The sequence below is a fragment of the Candoia aspera genome, chromosome 1, assembly GCF_035149785.1.
Source record: "Candoia aspera isolate rCanAsp1 chromosome 1, rCanAsp1.hap2, whole genome shotgun sequence".
Taxonomy (NCBI): Eukaryota; Metazoa; Chordata; class Lepidosauria; order Squamata; family Boidae; genus Candoia; species Candoia aspera.
The window spans coordinates 105,225,991-105,245,584 of record NC_086153.1 but is presented as its reverse complement, the minus strand read 5'-3'; the positions used below and the strand labels follow the sequence as shown (position 1 = coordinate 105,245,584).

Genomic DNA, 19,594 nt, shown 5'->3' with positions numbered 1-19,594 from the left:
AAAGGCTGATTTAAAAATCAGTCTTCTCCATTGTGTTCTATAGGCATACTTTATTGAGAGATGTTCAGATATTTTATTCCCGGATCCTACCCATTATCAGCTCCTGATATATGGTGTCGTGGGAGCATATCATGTCTCATTTGTTCCTTTGGCTACCCAACTTCTTTATTCATTGTATCTTTGAATGTTGGTTCTTATTATGAGAATGTTTAATAGTGCAATAATGGTAAAACAGAAATGGCAAAATTAATTTGTTGAACCTTTTCACAAAACTGTTTTCTTTGTGGCTCCTCCCACTTGGTGTTTATTTCATAATTTCCAAAAAATCACTGTGTGGGGTTGTTTTTTTTAATTTGTAACATTCCTGATGTTAATTCCAAATTGCATCATTATGGGCTCAACCACTGAGCTAAAGTGCTATCTACCCATCCTTGAGTTGGCAAAAAAAAAAAACATACTAGAACAATGTTTGCTACTCACACTGCTAATCTTTATTCCGCCTCTAACCTCTCTGTTTTGACTCACTGCCGAATGGTATGGTCCAGTTTTTCCATGTGTAGTGCATGATAAGCAAGGAGATTAACTGATCCCTCTGGCTTTGCTGTCCTTTCTCTTCTGTGTAACGCCAACCATCAGGGAAACTATCTGACAGTCACAGCGCCAGAGCAGAAATGGGGCAAGTTCAGCTACAGAACTCAGCCCACCTTTTCTAGGCTCCTTCCTGCATCCTTCCTCTTACACCTCATTTTGTTGTAATCCAAGTTGAATATTGTTTTTTAAATATCAGAATCACAAAGGGAACTGAGTTGCTGCTCTTTTAATTTAAGATTTCTCTCCCCTTCCCTTCCTTTCCTTTCTTTATATAGACAACAAATGATGAGTTCCAGATTCCTCCATGCCCTGTCAGGGAGGCAGTGAGGAAGGGTTGGTCAATCATTGCACTGTTTTCCTATCTCAGTCTTGTGCTAAACTGGTAAGGGTCATAGAGTTAAAGCACTAGCAGTACTGCTGGCTGAACAGTCTGTGGCTTTTGCACAGCTCTGCTAGACCGCAGCACAGCACCCCACTTTCGGGAGACTAAAGCAGAACGGTGGCAGACAAGGCTAACCAGGGACGGAGGGGAAGAGTGTACCCACAGCAGCCTGAAAAAGCCAGTGTGAGCTTCTCTAATCCCATTTGCTACTGGTTATCTCACTTCATCCCTGATACAAATGGTGGCAAAGCAGGACAAATGTTATATACACATTGTGGCTGCTGTTGGATGCTCTTGGCTAAAGAGGAAAAACACCACTTTAATCCCTGTACAGCTAAGAATGACTTAAAGATGTCTTACTCATGGGCTGCCAATGAGAGAAAAGCAACATCATCATCAGGAGACAGCAGAAAAAAGTTGTTGCCAAGGCATGTTCATATCATGGTTAGGTGCAAGTGGGAAAGGCCCTCAGGGAAAAGTGAATTGAGGCAGAAGCCAGAAAAAGTTATGGATATATAGATACATAACTACAGTAGTTTCTGAAATAAATTCTCAGAAAGGCTTACACTTTCCAGTCTGATAAGCTAGCCATCTCATCATAGCTGCTTTGAATGTTACATTATCACTCATTTATTTTCTCCTCTCAGAAGTAGAGAGACTGTAAACAACTAGCAATTGAGAACCAAACCAGACATTGCACATTGTTTTTCTTGTCAAATTGCTTCCCAAAGTTATTTTTCCACCCAGATAAGCTCTGAGTATCCTGTGACAAGATTATGTGACTCTTTTACTTTGGAATAATAGCTAATGCTTTGAAATAAGAGTCAGGCCTTCAAAGCAGGACACTGGGAGAGGAAATTGATTGAAAACAAATGAAAATTGTAGAGGTCCTTCATCAAAACCTTGGGGGTTACCTGTGCCAACACCATTTACCCAACTTAGGCATGCTCTGAAGGTGCTATTTGTCTTGCAAATAAAAACCTACATTTTCACATAAAACATGGCATAAGTTCAAAAATATCTAAAATATTGTAATTAGGGTAGTACCTGATCATATATAGTATGGCTTTTTAACAGGACTAAAAACTTTCTGTGTCATGCAGTTTACTACTGTAACTATTGGCCCAAAATGCTATGGGAGGGTGCAGTCACGATTATCAAATTCCTAGCAAAGAAAGCTCAGGTACATTTTCAAGAAGTCTAAGCATTATACTGACTTCTACTACTTAGATTTAAACAGTATTTTGATTGGCAAGAAGTCCTCATGTCTCATTTCCTACAGCAAGCAATTTTATTGGCAAAAATACTTCTGTCACTTTATTTCTCACAGCATGAAACTAGAGTAAAGTACCAGAAAAGAAGAAATGACTGTTCCATCATGAAAGTGCATACAGTTCATCACTTGGCTTAGAGTTAGCCTTCCTTCCTTCCCTCTCTCCCTCCCTCCCTCTCTCCTGATTAAGAATTCTTTCAGTATTCTAGGATTCTGATTAGCATCACTGCTAGTAATTGAATTGTTGTGTACTAACAATTAAGGCTGTAGCCTTGATCACACAAAGGAATAATCTGCATTGAACCCAACAGGACTTTTAGCAGAATAAACAAATGGACCACTATTTATTCTTCAAAACTGAAACCAATACACATGAACTCTTAATACATAATACATATTTATAATTTATGAAGGTATCTTAAATCAGTATATTAACAGTAAAGCAAAGAGTAAAACAAAACATTGTAGGAGTAATTTAAAACTGCTTAGGAAAACTATAATAATGTTGATTATCCCATATTGTAGCATCAATTGTAGCATTATTTGCAAGCAACATTAATTCAAAAGCATACATTCCATACTAGCAGTGCTAGAGAAAAACACAGAAGGAGGTGAATCAATTAACTTATAAAATATAATAAGTGATGGTGACTTGCTTCATTAGCTGGCCATTATTTACGGTTGCCCCCAATCCCTTTCTTAGAATATACATGTTTGCTAATTTTTTCTCTCATTGGTCCTACTATGTATAAACATAAAGTCAGCAATCCCTTTTACTGCTTTGCAGAACCAACCTTCCTTCCTTCCTTCCTTCCTTCCTTCCTTCCTTCAAGCCAGGAGAACTTTTGGGAGGGGATTATATAGTATACTGTATGCTTCTGAAAGAGGGCCAGTTGGTAAGTAATTTTGTGGGCATAATACACTATAAACTTTCAGTTACTTGAGATTTTCTCTGTGCTTTTCTAAAGGCCATTATGTTCACAAGTTTCAAGAAAGATAATTGGAAACTGGCTGTTCCTACTGTTGCCAAAATTATGGGATAGCACAGTCTCACAAGATGACAGCATTACTTGATATTTTTAGAACAAGCAGAGCAACATTGGGTGGAGCTCATAATGCATTCACGTTTGTATCGAATAGATTTAGGATCATATTGTAGAAGATAATGTTTTCTTTTCTGTGATTGAGTTTTTCTGTGAATATTTATCAGAGTTTAACTTTAGGATTTGAAATCTGTTTTCCTGACCCATTTTGAATTGCGAAGATTTTTCAAAGGTGCTTTGCTTTTCATAGTAATATGGGGGGGGGGGGGTTTCCTTGAAAAACCAAGCCTGTAAGACTGCTATTTTACAAGTCAGCAAAGTACAGCAAAACAAGGACTAATACTGGACTTTCCTGGAAATGATTGCCATGATTTTAATTAACTCAGCTGCTAAAAAAGAATGAATGCCCTGTGCTTGTTGCTTCATTCTTCCATACAGGATTCTATTTATGGTAATTTGGTATGCTAGAGGAGGTGGGAAGGGCAACAACTAAATCCTTGCATGTCATAAAGATAACAGCAATGTCTTCTGGATGTGACCATAACAATTCTACTCTAAATTGTTCCATTTTAATTCAGTTTTCAGCTCAGGTTGATTGAAAGGTGCTGACTACTTTTGTATGGCCATTTGTTACTAGTGACCAAGCAGCTGCATGCTTTTCTGATCATGCTCAGAAGTTCATTCTGTGAATAGGAATAACAAACCTTGGATTATTCCATCTAAGGTTTGTTACTTCTGAATCAGGAATTTGGAACAATCCAGCATCCTGGCTCATGATACCCTAGGAGTTCATGGATGATGGAGCCACTGCTCATTAGCTTTGCCTGCTCACCAAAGGGGCCAGGAATTGAAGAATTATGCTTTGCCCAATTGTATGAGTGCAAGCACTGAGTTGGAAATTACTGGATCACTGTATTCATAAAGAAGCATTGCACAAACAGAAAACTAAGTGTAGCCTTATCATGGATTAATACAGTAATGAGAATTCTTCCTGAATGAATTGAAATACATCCAATTTTTAAATTTGGAATAGTTGAATTGGTATATTTCACAAATTAAATACTTCATTTGCTCTAAGTTACAGTACATACATCATGCCTGCTTGGAGTCCCTGGAGAAATCCTTATTATATAGCTCTTTGACCCACCCGTAAAAAAATTGTCATTGCCATTACTTCCATTTTTAATTTGCTTTTGAACTTTTTGCCCTTAGATCCTAAAGAAGAGTAGGAATTGGTAGCTGAATGATCTTTGCCTAAGTTGCTTAGGTTCACATATAACACTAAGCCACATAGTAGTTTGGTTGTGGCTCGGCAGAATGTATGAATCTAGCTAATGTTTCTTTGGCTTGGGAGCTCCGTGTGACATTTGAAAATCCATCCCATAGACCTGTATTGCTTGCTATTGAATACAGTTTGTAATTAGTATGCTATGCTAGCTGCAGACCTACACTGAAATGTATTTTGCAAATATCCTCCATTCTATACCTTGCTAGACTGACCTCTACTATGCAAAGATAACATAGGATTTAGTGTATGCTTAGTGTAAATAATCTTTATTCTTTTTTATTTGGCATCTTCCAGTCTTTCTAGTTTTCTGTCTACTCTTTGTTTAAAATAATGTTTTTCTAATCTTCATGGAGAAGTAATTGAATTTGAGGAGGACTGAAGGGGTTTGATTTACGGGAGAATCTTTTATTACACTTTCCCTCTTAAGCTGTCTATTATTAAGCATCTTGGGGGCTTTGTATGTCCTATGACACATCACAACAGTGTTGGCTCCTTTTAAATGATTTGTCTTGGCTTTCTGACCTGTCAGATTCATTTAACAACATTAGCAAATGAGAGTTCTTCATGACAGGAAGAATTGCTTTCATGATAACCATAATAAAGATGTATGCTTCCCCAGACAACAGGAAGAAAAACAATGCTGGGAATGCATATAGCAAAAAGGAGTGCCTGATTATTCTCTGGAATGACAAATTGGAACATATAAAGGCTAATTCTGTAGCCTGTTTTCATTACTATTTGTGCATTTTGAATGGGTCATGTCAAATGAAACACTCTCTTACTTAGACTACAAGATTTACCCAGTCACTATCTCTCTTCATGCAGTTATCACTGCTCAGATCTGTAGAACCTTTATAGATTAACTTGCAATCTTTGAATTGGGCTAATAAGATTTTTCCTTGTTTTCTTTTCAACAAATGTCCACTTTTCCTATGTTATGAATTAGGACGTTATGCAAAGTAGTTTGCAGTTGCTCTTACTCAGCACATCCCTATAAATTACACACATACATACATACATACATACATACATTTAATGTAAGGGGAACTGAAGCTGGAAGAGACTGGCTTGCCTAAGGCATTCAGATAGTTCCATAGCTGAGTATGAAACCAATTATTCCATAACAGCATAATACTACAGCAGAAAATTAAACTATTCTTATATCATGAACATGCTCTTTAAAGGACTGTTTGGAAAAATACTGATGTCTTGTTTTAAACTATTAGTGGAAAACTGGTTCCTTACCTATGAAATTGACATATATCTATGTTCAGCGTAACATTTACAAGCTATGGAAGTAGAATTCCTCTAAATTATTGTTCTTATATACTGTATGTCCTATACTCTATCCTATCAGCTGATGGAATCCATATATATCATTCAACCATATCAGTAATCTTTAGACAGTAAAACAATGAACTATGCAGTAGAGCTGCTCTAAAGTGATCGGTATTAATATTACAACATTCTAGTGAGAGCCATAAATCAGATAAACTAGCATATAAATCAATAGAAGTAATTTGTGGATTGAGCACAACTTATTTAATGGATAACCTGTGTTATCCCTGAAAATGGTGGGAAAGGTCACTATTGTACTTCATTAGTTCTTCCTAGGTTTTATGGCATACACTGTGATCTTTCTGTGCACAAGATCACCTTTTTCTAAGAATTTATATAGCATAAAGTGTTAGGACTTTCCTGTTGGTGGGCTGAAACTCAGTTTTACTTGCAGTACATTTACTATTCCCTTCACTTGGAAAACATTAGTGCATCACCTTTCCATTTTGAACTACTGTAACTTCCAGCACATTGTAATTAACACCTGTGGTAACTAAATGGGGTACTGATCTACATGAGCTAATATTTTAAGGTTTCTCTCTTTGCCACTTTGGTTGAGATCAGAACCTCAGAGATTTAATTCCAAGTGAACAGTGATGGAATGAATTTAGATTATTATTTCTAAAATAGCTTTTGAGGTCAAGCAGTATAAATATGGACTAACCAGAGCACTGTTTTACACCACTGGATTGGGTTGGAGTAAGCAAGATGGGGAACTACAGTTTGGTAGCCACTTCTGTTTTTCAGGTTTGTTTTTTAAACTCATTATAAAACCAAACACGTAAAAGATTCTCTTTTCTGTTCAGTTCATATGACCTCTGATCAAGTCGCCCTATGTGAAATGATCCTGTAAACCAGCCCCACCTTTGTAATTGTCTTTTAGGTCTTTTGGACCTGAGAACAAAAGAAAGTGCACAAAGACAACAGGGGATGCCTGATACTTGGGAAGGAGCCTTGTAAGTTAAGAGATAGAGACAGGGTACAGCTGTTGGTACAGAAGGCAGCAGAGCTTTGCATTATTGAATAGTACAGAATAGAAGTAGAAGCTGATGGCTATGGGGAAAGTATTAATTCACCAAGACTCTTAACAAACCAACTAGAAAATCTTTTGGCCATTGCTTTTGCCACCTCATTCTGACAATCTGCTTAGAATTACAATAGTGGTAGATTCTCTGAGCAATGACTTTCATATTATATGCATGTTTTGTTGAATGATTCCCCTGCATAGGGCATTATTGTCAATGTAAGTGTGTGTACACACACAGGTACTTGGAGTTTAATGAAAATTACAGTTGGTCTTCTGGTTAGTCTTCTGGTAACCTTACTGAAGACCATGCTGTTCAATATTGGTATTGGCTTCAAGCCTGAGATTGTGAATAATGTCATATATCCTTCCCCAAATCTTATACTTGGTTTTTTTTACTATAATTTTTATTGAGAGTTTTTACATAGATAAAAGACAAATACAAAAATATACAAAGAGAGAAAAAGAGAGAAGAAAACATGCAGAGAACAATACAGTTAAAGGAAAAAAAATAATTAAAGAAGCAACTTCTGACCAGTTACAAACTCATTATCCCTCCTCCCTCTTTCACATTATAATAGTCCCTTCAGCCCCTTATTCATTCCTTTTTCCATCATCAAATCCAGAAATCACTATTTCACTTTTTCCCATTTTCAGCAAAAAGTCTATAAAAGGTTTCCAGTCTTTTATAAAAGTACTTAATATTTTGTCCCTGACTTTGTTTTGCCATTTCTGCTAATTCTGCCATCTTCACAATCCATTCCTTTGTTGTGGATATTTCAATATTTCTCCATCGCTGTGCATATAATAATCTTGCTGCAGGTACCATGTATAAAATCACCCAAATTTTACACTTGCATAAAAAAGAACTGTCCTGGTTTAACATTAAATCTACAATATTCAGTCATAATGGTTTAGATCCCTAAGCTAAATATACTTTAGGAAGCTCATAGAAATAAATTGTTTGATTCGCATTTCCTAAGCTTTCTTGAAAGTTCAGGAGAATTAGCCCCAAATTGCACGTAAGTTCTAAATGTAAATTTAAGGATACTTTAGGAAGCAATGCTGCCTGTTTCTTCTTAGGCCCCTAAGCCCCATTCTCACATTGTTCAGCTAGAAAGCTGCAATATTGTCCAGTGAGGTTTTGGATTAGCAAGGAGGGCATGGGAAATGTTTTTTCTTAAATGTGCTTGAATGAACTTATCTTAGAATCCAACCCAAAGGGTGACATTGAATCTCTCCCACTGTAATGGAGGTACTGTGAATCAGACATAAAGCCTATACATTGTACACAGAAGACTCAAGTTCAGTTGAAAGTGAGCTTCCAGGGTTTCAGACAGTCTTTCCCAGTGATCTACCTGAAGATCTTTCAATTGGAAATAATAGAATATCCAGTTAAAGGATCATCAGGTAGCACCACTGCGGACTAATGCTATTGAGAAGTATTGTATCTGAGATGGTACAAAATTTCTGTCTATAATATTGCATCTGTAACATCCCAACCTCACATATGAGGTTCAGGAGTGCGGTAAATAAGTGAAAAGCAAACAGAAATGCAGAGATTCTTGCAACAGCTATTGAAAATGATTTCATTTCCCAATTTATTCACAGCAAGCAATTCAGAGGACAACAGTTTCCCCATTTTTAGAAAAACGGCAAGAAAAAACTGGTAGGAGGCAAGGAAGGTTCCTTGTCTTTTCCACTATTACTCATATAGCATATCAAATAGCAGCTTGTTTCCTTCCTACTTCCCCTTCCTTGTCTCTAGGAGTGGGAAGAAAATGTATCACTTCATTGGTCGGCTGGCAGTTGTACCATCAACGTTTGTGTGAGCTGCATGGTATTTCAACATGTCCTTTCTCGAACTGCTTTACCTTGGCCAAGAAAATGAGAACTGCTGCGGAGCAAGCTGGTCAAGAAAGCTACCACTTCATACTATAGATACAGATAGAATATAGGTACCTGTTAAGGAAGAAGCAGATCTGCCTCCCTAAACCGACCCATTATTTGCCCTTCCCAGAAATGAAGCACCTCTCATTTTGAGAGGGTGGGCTTCCCACTCTCTCATCCACCCCCAAGCTAATGGAGGAGAGCAGGTACCAGTGAATTCTTTCACCTGCAAATTCTGTGCGGCGATAGTTGCTCCTTAGAATCTCTCCTAGTCAGCATCCAGAAAGGGATCAAAACTATCAATTTTGCTCTGCCTTTTTGATGCAAGAGAGTAACAGATGAAGCCCAGACAGTCAAATGATATTGGTGGATTCTGGAGAGGTGAAAGAGATTTATTCTCTGTGATGAGGCAGAAATTAATGGACTGAAGCTTCAAAGGATTTCCCCCAAAATGTGAATGAACGTGGCTAATTTGCTGCTCTAGGATAAGATAAGTTACATAAGACTGAAAGAATTAACAGATGCATCCTCATACTGCTTTACATGGGTGAATAAATATTCACCATATACTAAACAGGATTCTTGTTAATCAGCCCAACACTTTGATGCCTAAGTTTGATTTTATAACAAATTATTCTTAAATGTAATAGAAAAATTTGAAAAATGTAATAATGAAGTTTGATCTCCAAGCTTGTCTGCCAGAATTCTTAAATAATGCATTTGAAAGTAGTTGTCGTTCCTGAAGGTATGCCCTTAGTATTTAAGGTATAGCTATGGTGGCTGAAGTGTGAAAAACAGAACTATATATAATTGTGCAATGTCTGAAACTACTTATTAAATGCTTATATTGCCAGAAACATAGCTGATAAAGAATATTATGTATTACAATTTGCATAACTCAGTTCATTTGCTAGGAACCTTTCAAATAGAAACATTATGTTATTGTTAGTAGAACTCTGGTAGATTAGTAGATTTCCTAATTACTGTGAAAATCACAATCCCAGAGCAAGGATATAATAGGCAGCCTCGTGTTGCACTTACACATTGTCACTCTCTTTGCTTTTACACTAGCTTAAAAGATACCTGCAAAATAACAAATGCAGGTTTCCCCAAGATGATTTGAAAATTTCTAGCAGCTCATGCTTAGGTGTGTTTGCCTTTCTCAACGGTTTGTGGGTATTGACTAACTTCATTTTGTTTTGTCCTTTTTTCTTCCAGGCCCTTCATCCAACATGAATCCTAAAGAAAAAAAAAAATCCTTGCCAAAATCAACTGTCAGCAGAGACAGGGATATCGTTTACAGCATTTGTGAATCCTGCATTTTTTTTTCCTATTGAAACAGACTGTTAGCGAGCCCCAGAACTTGAGGAAAGAACCGGCTTGTCTGGAACTGAACTGATTTTGAAGTATGCAAACTTTTCTTACTGTAGGTGATCCATCACCAACTTGAGGATATGTTTGTTCAGCCACCATTCTGTTTCAGAACACTGTGTAGCCTGTACAGTAGTGTGCTTGTCAGTCGGTATATGGCGTTCCAAAATGGCGGCAGGCTGCAGGATGCTTTTGGGTTGGCTTTTGTTCTTCAGGGTTTCCCCCAGCCCGCCCTTCTTAAGGGGTGAGGGTTTTTTTTGCTCCCCGTGAAATGCTTTACTTGCCCCTTCTAATGTGCCATTTCCTCATGAAAATTAAATACATAATATTATATGCACACTGAAAAGCTGAATCCATTTGGGCTTGAAATATCAACAGCACTTGAATACCACCGTTTCCAGAGGAATAGCTGTATTAGCCTGTTGCAGCAACACCAAGGATGAGTATGGTGGCACTTTAAACACTTAGCAAATTGAGTATGGCATGGATCAGATTCTAAGATAAGATGGTTAAGGGTAGAGGGGAATGGATGAGAGAGAAATGCAATGCAGGAAGTATCAATACCCTCTGCGTTTTGTTTCTGTCTTCAGGATAGTGTTCCAGGCATGCAATGACATAGGCTGTAGTCCATGGAACGTTGCTCTTTAAGATGCCACTGCACTCTTTGTTGACTGTTGCAATCTTTAGAATACCAACCAACCAGTTGAATCCAAGGGGTAGTTTGTGAGATGACTTAATGTTTGTGTTTGCTTTGGTGTTTTTATTTGGGGGTTGGTTAGCTAACTTACTGGCTCTGAACCAATCCCTGTAACTCTCCAACCAAATATTTTCCTAATCTTGTACGTGTTTCTTTTTATTTTTGGTACCAAGAGAGGGTGGATTTTACCTCACAGAATCAGCCACCACTAAAGTTGCATCCTAACCAGGGTTCATTTGGTGTGAGGGAAAAGGGCATTTCATCCTTGCGAGTCAGTAGCTGACCTGTTGTCAGTCAGATCAAATCTAGCCTAGGGTTATGCTGGCAGTTTTGCCCAAATGCTGCAGTAAATGTTTGCTTTTTGTTTGCCCCTACAGCTTAGCAATTGGCCAATCTGAGGTGCATTGTTTGCCACTTGCCAAATATAACCACATAGAAGGCAACAGCTTGCTTTCAAATTATTACTCTTAATAATAATAATAACAACAACAACAACAACAACAGAAAAACCTAAAAGAAAAAAATGACTATATTGCATGAAAATGGAGTTTTATGTATCTGTAACATCCAAGGCTTGGATGATTTATTTCATTCATAATCATTTATTCGTCTTTCTCTTCCTTATTCTTTCCCTCTTGTGACACATGGTGGAAACTGGAAAAAGGTGGTTAGGAAGGAGACACAGAGAGGGAAGAACCATGCAGAGAGCTTTTCATAGGAGCGTAGATTGTAACTGGATAAATTCCACTGAAAAACAAAGTAGTTTTTATATATTTTGCTTATAGGGATTTCTTTTTGTAAATTTATATAGTAATAATGACTGAAAGTTATGGTGCTGTGCAAGTCCTGTTTAATTACTTTCTATTGGTATTTTTCATGTGAAGTGGAGCAAAGAAGGCAAGAAAGAAATAGGGAAAACCTGATGGTACGTTTTAATTTTTTTTTAATGGTATGAAAACACTTTGGCTTAGGACAACATATACATATTTCTCCAAAGTGATATATGAAGAACTTTTTTGGCATAAAAGCAGAATGCATATAAATATATAAATATATTTTATTATGTACAGAAACAGATCATTATGCATGATTGTTAAGAGAACAGACTAGCATTTTAACCCAAAGTTCCAGTGCATGAGTTTCCACCAGCACGTGAATCATGTACCTGCGTGGTGTGATTCCTCTCAGCAGCCACCCTTCACTGCGCGTGCACCTGCAGGCATCCAAGCATATTCACACACACACATCGGTGGGCCCCATATTGCTCCTTCTTTTCCAACTTCTGAGGTAATATTGGTGAAATAACAGCTCCTCGTGTGATGAAAGTTTTGTTCTGTACTGTAGCTGCCTCCTCCTCGTGCTGCGCTATTCTCTAGATGAACACATGAATTCACCATGCAGTTCATAACTTAAATGATGACAATTCTGTGCTGTTGTGGTTCTAACTAGCTCATAGAATATACACTTTCGAACTAGTTATAAAGATTTTTATCATTTTCCAAATAAATACAGACTATTTTTTTAATAATTAAGGTGGTATATTTGTCTATGGCAGGGCATAGTTTATCATGTTTCTTTAATTAAATAGAACCAATGTGCGTGCTTGTTCTTCACATTGGAAAGGGCTTCCCTGAAAGGAATACATTATAAAAATATCATCTGTTCCAGGGTTTTAAGAAAGGTATTGACTTATCTTGAGAGACTCAGTTACAGGTACCTATTACCAAAGCTAGTTCAGAATGTGCTCACATGCCTTTACTACATATGAGTATCTGGCACAGCATTATATGTGAATTAAGCCAATGATGATATTTTGGGATGTTTGTTGTTATTTTGTTCTTTGAAATGGAAATGTATTTGGTGATAGACAATTTATTTCCAAGTTTCTGTCTTATCTTCTCAACAGAAACTCTGTGCATAAAAAAAATCCGGTACTGTACAAAGTTTATGGTTTCCTCTACTTTGACTGGGTTTCCTTTCAATACTTGAAAATACAATATATCAGGATGCTGATGCAGAAAAAGGAATAGATTCTTCATTTCTCAGCTCTGATTTTAATCAGGTGTCCAGGGATGCAGTGATGCCACAATGACAGCCTATATGCAGTGACATCATCACACAAATGCCATGATTACGTACTTGCATTTCAACATCTGCACAAGTACATAAGTTACAACCTTTCTGTGATGTTGCCACAGCTGTTTTGTCATTTGCCCCCCATCTGCAGATGCCCATGCAGGTGATTAATTGACCTAAAACAACTGTATTGGCAGCCTGGCCAAGTTTATGCAAGTTTTGAATCCCCTTGATTTCAACCAACTTCAGTACCTGCCATAAATATCAGTAAGGCTTTGAGACTCATCTGTGCTTTATAGGATTAAAGTCCTATTAAACCCAGTATTAAACTTCACAGTAAGCATGCATTAATCAGATTGCACACTTGTAACACTAAGCAATTACTGGTAACATTGAAGCTGCTGTTGTATTCATGGATGCTCCCATATGCATTTCAATAGGAAAACCTCCACCTCCTCAGTTAGCATCTGTACATGTTTAAATATTTTTATTTAAACAATAAGCAAATTGGGGAGGGGGGAAGAACCAGAGCTAAGTGATAGGGCACAGACATTGATATAACATGTTCCAGGTTCTGCCTCAAAGCATTTTTGGGGGTATGCTGCCAATCAATGGAAAATAATGTTGACCTATATGAATCCTTGACTTGATGTGATATAAGGCAGCTGTGACATGAATTTTTATAGCTCCTTGAGAAGGCTGTTGGGGGACAGTCATGGCATCCCAGGCACATGTTAAAGTGATGATGATGGTAACAAAGGACCCTTCTGGAAAAAAAAACCATGGCATAATTACAAACCACTTCATCCAGGATACTGGTATTATAGGCAATTTGGTAACATTGGCTTCAACAGGATAAACTCAGTTCCTAGAATCCCAGTTGATGAAAACTGCAATAAGACTGCACTTCTCTGGAAAAAAAAATTGTACTTTGAAATTCAGATGTTGTTACAATCAATATGGGCCTGTTCAAAGCAAATTTAAGCCTCATCCTGTACAAGTTTACTCACAAGTGTCTCAGAGGATATAGAACTATTTCGCAAACCATCACCTTCTCTGTGAGTTAGATTGACGTTCACAGCATTGGAACCAGCAGGCCATTGACTACGATGATTGGGAAGTGAATTTTTTTCTAGAGTTGAAGATGGAATGCTGCGTTATTTTCTGAATCACAGGAACCTTTAATGTAAAGTGATTGCATGGAAATCCATCAATTGCTCTACATCACTTCTTTTCCTATTGTTTGTCCCCTCTGCCTCTCACAATATAAACACCTCCAGATCTGAGGTACTATCCCCAAATGGGAACCCAATCACAAAATTCTGCTCTCAAGGATCCTTCCTAGCAAGTGGATTGCTGCTTATAGCCTTAAGCTTTCTGTGTTATCTTTTGCCTGGAGAATGGCCACAAAACATACAGTGACTGACACAATTTTCTTCCCTAGTTATAAGTATGGTGTTTCTATTGGCCTAAAGGAATCAGGCGCTAGGCAAAAGCAAGCAACCAATAAATCCTCAAATACTGGTCTAGTTCAGGTATAACACTAAACCACAGATTCAAGGCTGGGTATGGCCCATCCAAGGCCGGATGGCAATAGGTCACACACTATGAGACTCTTACTGGGGAAAGAAAGTAATCAGACAGCCCCCAGACCAGAAATGCTTACTCCCATGTGCATTAAGTTATGGTTTATGGGAGTGGGCTGTCATCATTTCTTCCTCTTGACTACCAGGGCAGGAGACGGATGCTTTCACATTCAGTGTTGAATAAGTCACAGCTTACCATTATATCTTTAAATCCAAAAATCCTGTATAATTTGGTCCTTGTTTGTTTGCATAAGCATGGTTGGAATAAATCAGTTTTTAAGTTGGGATCAAGTGGAACACACACACACCATTTATTCATTTTTAAATCTACATTTATATATCCCTTTTTTCAGACCAAACTGAAAGTGGCTAATGAATAAAAACATTCAACAATGAAAGTGAAACCTGCTTAACTCCTCACAGTGCAGGAAAGAGGAGCATGAAGGGAAAAGTCCAAGCTGAAGGAGCAAACAATGTTCCCCTACCTGATACCTTCCAGATGTCTTGGGGACAACAGCTCCCAGAATTCCCCAGCCAGCCAATAAACATGTTGGATGGGAATTCTGAATTGCACTGTGCTGTTCTAAGTTTAAATTTGGCCATCAAGCCAAATGATTACATGTTTCTTTCATTGAAAACTAATACAGTTGCTGGGACCCTTTCCATAATCAAGCTCCATCTTTAAAAGGCAAATGTCAACCCCTAAGCTTGTGGTGGTCCCAAAGCTCCACATAAATGACTGAGTTTCCAAACCTATCATCCCAACTGTCCATCAATTAACACACAAGTTTTCACTTCTGAACATTTCTGAGTACTCCAGTGCTATAAAGCATTTAAACATGAGATCACACTCTTGAGGAGCTTCCTTTTTACATACATAAATTAGACTCCATTATTCTAAGACTTGATTGATTTGTGGGATTGTCCTTGTAAAATAGAATTAAATAACTAACTCCCATCACCCTAATTCTTGAATGATGAGCCCATTAAAAATTGAAATAAGGGTTGGCATAGATACACAAGCAATTTCTTTTTAACTGTCTGCTGAATAGCTCATATCATTCTCTTTTTAGACTGCATCTTCTTTGTTTTACTGTTGCAGGAATACTTTTTCTAAATCATAAGTTAACCAGCCCACTGCCCATCATATCTTTTATCTTAAGAAAAAAAAATGGAACATGTTGCTCTTGAAAATGACATAATTGCTCCACAGCCAATCTCGCTCATTACATTCTTTACATTATATATATCAGAAATACCAGCTGATATGGAAGGGGACCAGATACTTTTACTTGCTATCAGGAGGGATGAGGGATATATTGTACGTTTTGGCTTCACATGTGGAACTTTTTTTAATCAAAAAAGGCTGTATGAATGGACAAAACATGTATACAGTATCTGTACAACTGTCTTGTCTGGATTGTTTCTTTCACTGTTCAGCCACATCCTTTGGAAGAATATTCGATCACTGCCTTAGTATATGGCCATCTTTCTGAAGGGGTGCACAATTTTTACTTTTTGTATGAGCTACTTGCAGTTTCATTTGAAAGCTGGCACTGTCATAAACTTAGAGGAAGCTTTTCTGAAACCAAATGCTGACATAGGTGAATATACTACCTTACTGCATAACAATTGGATGTCAGTTTGATTTGGAAATCTTTCCCTTTTGCAAATGAAATAGTGGTGCAGAGCTTAACTCCACTTGGTGTTAGTAGATATTGCCTTGTGTACTCCATTCTCAACAGTAATCTAGTTTGTAAAATAAAGTGTGATGCATGTAAATAAAGCATAATGGATCTCTATGCTGAAGGTATAGACTCATTTGTCTTTTATTTAGTTTGTGTTTGTGGAAACCAGATCTCTTCAGAGAGAGGGAAGAGAAACAACTCCTGCTTGTAGTGCATAATTTGTTTTTATAGATTAGTATCATTCTTAGGGTTAATCTGTATAGTGAAAAAAATACACACTGACTGAAACTGTAGCTCTTCAGAATGCAGCTCTCTGGAAGAAAAGAACTAATCTCTTGACTACTTACAATTATGCACTTCCTGCATGTGGAAAGCTAGCAAGTGAAGCAAGAGGAGGACCTACAGTTTTCCGCTTATGTGCTTATTTTCTCTTTTTAGCCAAACTCATTTAGACTTAATGGGTTCCAATCCCACTTTGGTTGCTGAACTAACATGATAATATGTATAACTCCCATTTCATAGACTCAATTCCCTTGAGTAAAGTAAGAATAGCAAAACTCCTCAGAAGGTATAGATTAATGAAATCAGGAAAAATGCAAAGTCTCATCTGATGGAACTGTGGAATTGTATATAGTCCCAAAGATGCTTGGTTTCAGTGACTGACCCAACAGTATCAAAAACAGTTGAGCTACTTTTCCAGGAGATGGAAAGTTGATCTTTGCTATATGTCTATAGTTCAAAATGCCACAGATTTAGATAATGTAAATGAAACATAATTTAGTTTTACCACATCAGTACTCTTACACATGTGTCAGCTTTTCACAGGCTTCAAATGGCTTCAGCAGTTTCCTGCCACCAAGCTGTGTCTTCATGTAACCTCAGGCCTTCAGTTATGATTGACACTGGCCTACTCCACACCCAGCTGGCTCAAAACACATATATGTTTTTTAATAACCTTCTCTCAAGATGCACTGGATGAGGCCCCAAGAATGAGAGGTGGTGTAATTGAAGGCAAATTTGCTGAAGGAATTTAAAAAGAAATGGTTAAATTATGGCTAATGAAAAGTTGGAAGAAAGTCACTGGGCTCAAGTATCCTAAGTTGCTAGACAAACGTATTCCTATTTGAATAATGTGCCATAAATATTTAAGAACATGAGGTGGGAGACCCTATTCAAACCTTACTTCATCTGTGATCTACCATTTTCAGCTTTGTTGCTCTTGTTATATTATTATTATCTCAACTTAAAAAGTTGTTACTCATATTGGTAAAAGTATGAAGTGTTCTGAAAATGCTAAAACAACAAAGAAATACCCTGAGTGTTCTCCCTTCTATATATTCTCAAATCGGCATGGACCTTCTTGTCCACACATCCATCTGCTGCAGGCCCAACCAAGGAGGGAGAAGAAGAAGCAGCTTAACCTGAACCTGCTGTAAATTTCTACCTATAGATTGATAGCTGCCTGCACTTGTGCATGAATAATAATAATAATAATAATAATAATAATAATAATAATACCAACAAATGTGTCAGTCTTTATAAAGATACAGGACTTTACAAAAGCCATACCTCATTCTATGAATCAGTTTGCTCTTACTGCTTAGAAAATTGTCAGACAATACCTTTGTTGGGAATTCTAGTGATTTCAAACAAAGACCAGAGGGAATTTAAGTTTTGACTTTGCAGACACCATTAGTGTGGAATGAGGTTCCCCTCAAGATTTGAACAACCCCCTGTCAGCACCTGATCATTCGAGCATTCACACAATCACAGTCAGGAGGCTGGGATTCCTTTAACTGTTTTAATGAAGCGTAATGAACGGTACAGAAGGCAAGCTGCGAATAAAGAGTTCCTGCTCAAACCTAACTTAAAAACTACATTCCCTTAGTTAGTCCCCTTTCCCATGAAACCATGTCACCTCCCCCCCCCCATCCAGGTGGTATTCCTGGCATATCTCAACCCCGTGTCCTTGATGTCCACCATAGCCAAAATAAACCACTTCACACTCCAACTTCACACCCCCTCCCATCTGGCGACACGAGTCCATTGCTTGGAGAAGGAAATGATGGTAGATGCTCCAATAAGCGGTTTTGTAAAACCTTTGATCGGGGGGATCTGACACCCCCACTCTACTGGTACTTTGAAGGGCCTAAAGATGTGGCTCTTTGCTGAGGCCTTTGGTGAGAATGATGGATGGTCCTTTTCTTCCTTTTCCTTGTTCCCATCAAGGTTTGTTTTCTCTGCCATCTCTGTCCTTTGTTTTGTGTCGTTTTTGTGTTTTTTGTATTGTTCCTTATTTTTAAATGTTTTTAACAATTTGTAAACAGCCCAGAGTTGCTGGGTGTTGGGCAGCATATAAATTTAATATATTATTAGTATTAGCATTATTAGTATTTTCCAAGTTATCGCTATTATCAAGTGCAGCCAGGACCATGTGACTTTCTGGCCAAGGTAGATTAACAGCAATTGTTCCCCAAGTTCATCCTTCCTTTAAAAATAGTAAAAGACTTGCCAGCTACTATTGAGTCAAATGCATTTACATTTTGTAAGCAAGTCAAGAAATAGTTACATTTAAAAAAAAAAATTAATGAACAAACTTCGGTTCCTTTCCTTGGCATATTCAGTGTGATTCCATTTTTTCCTAATGAGCTCTCTTAATGTATTTGTGTTTGGATCATTCAGAAGGCTACCATATGGCTTCAGTGTTCTGTATTTGCCAGTGTGCTGAGAACCCCTGTGCCACCCAGACCTGAGAATTCCTGGCTTTGTAATATGCCTTTGGGAATTCACTCTTCCAACTATTTTGGGTAATCATAAGGAGGATGCTTTCCACAATTTCCTATTTAAGTAGTTCATTCATACAAGCAGTTACAATAGCTACACATAGCATGCTAATGTAATTGGTTCAGTATAGCTCAGTGAATTGTTTGAACCCAACTGTGATCATGGTTGATGGTTTAGACTTTCATGCAGAAACTAACTGATTGTGGTTTATTCAACTTATCATGATTAAGCTAGAAATGTCAGAATCCAGGTAGTGTAACATCAGAGCCACAGACTCACATAAGAATACACAGTGCGTTATGACACCCTTGGCCAGCTGATAGGATCCAAATATGGTTCTGCTTCATCAAAGGTATACACTTGTAGGGTTGGTTCCAGTGGCAAAAACTGATGCTTAATTCAAGCTGACCCTGTGCAGACCAGCAGTCAATCTGCATAAGGAATACCACAACCTATGACTGAAGTTTTCCTTCACCACCAAGGAAAATCCGTATGTGATATCTGAGGTAATACTGTGTGACACAAATTCTCCATTCCAGATGAACTATCTCTGTCAACCACAA

At 37.7% G+C, this 19,594-nt stretch overlaps 1 protein-coding gene across 2 annotated transcripts in view; it reads left to right on the top strand.

The window, feature by feature from the left end:
• Positions 1–16,368, top strand: part of FOXO3 (forkhead box O3) — a 137,599-nt gene extending 121,231 nt beyond the window's left edge. For both annotated transcript variants that reach the window (XM_063311307.1, XM_063311317.1), the window contains one exon: positions 10,048–16,368. The gene's annotated coding sequence lies outside the window, so the exon portion shown is untranslated. The remainder of the gene's footprint in view (positions 1–10,047) is intronic.
• Positions 16,369–19,594: the final 3,226 nt, after the last annotated feature.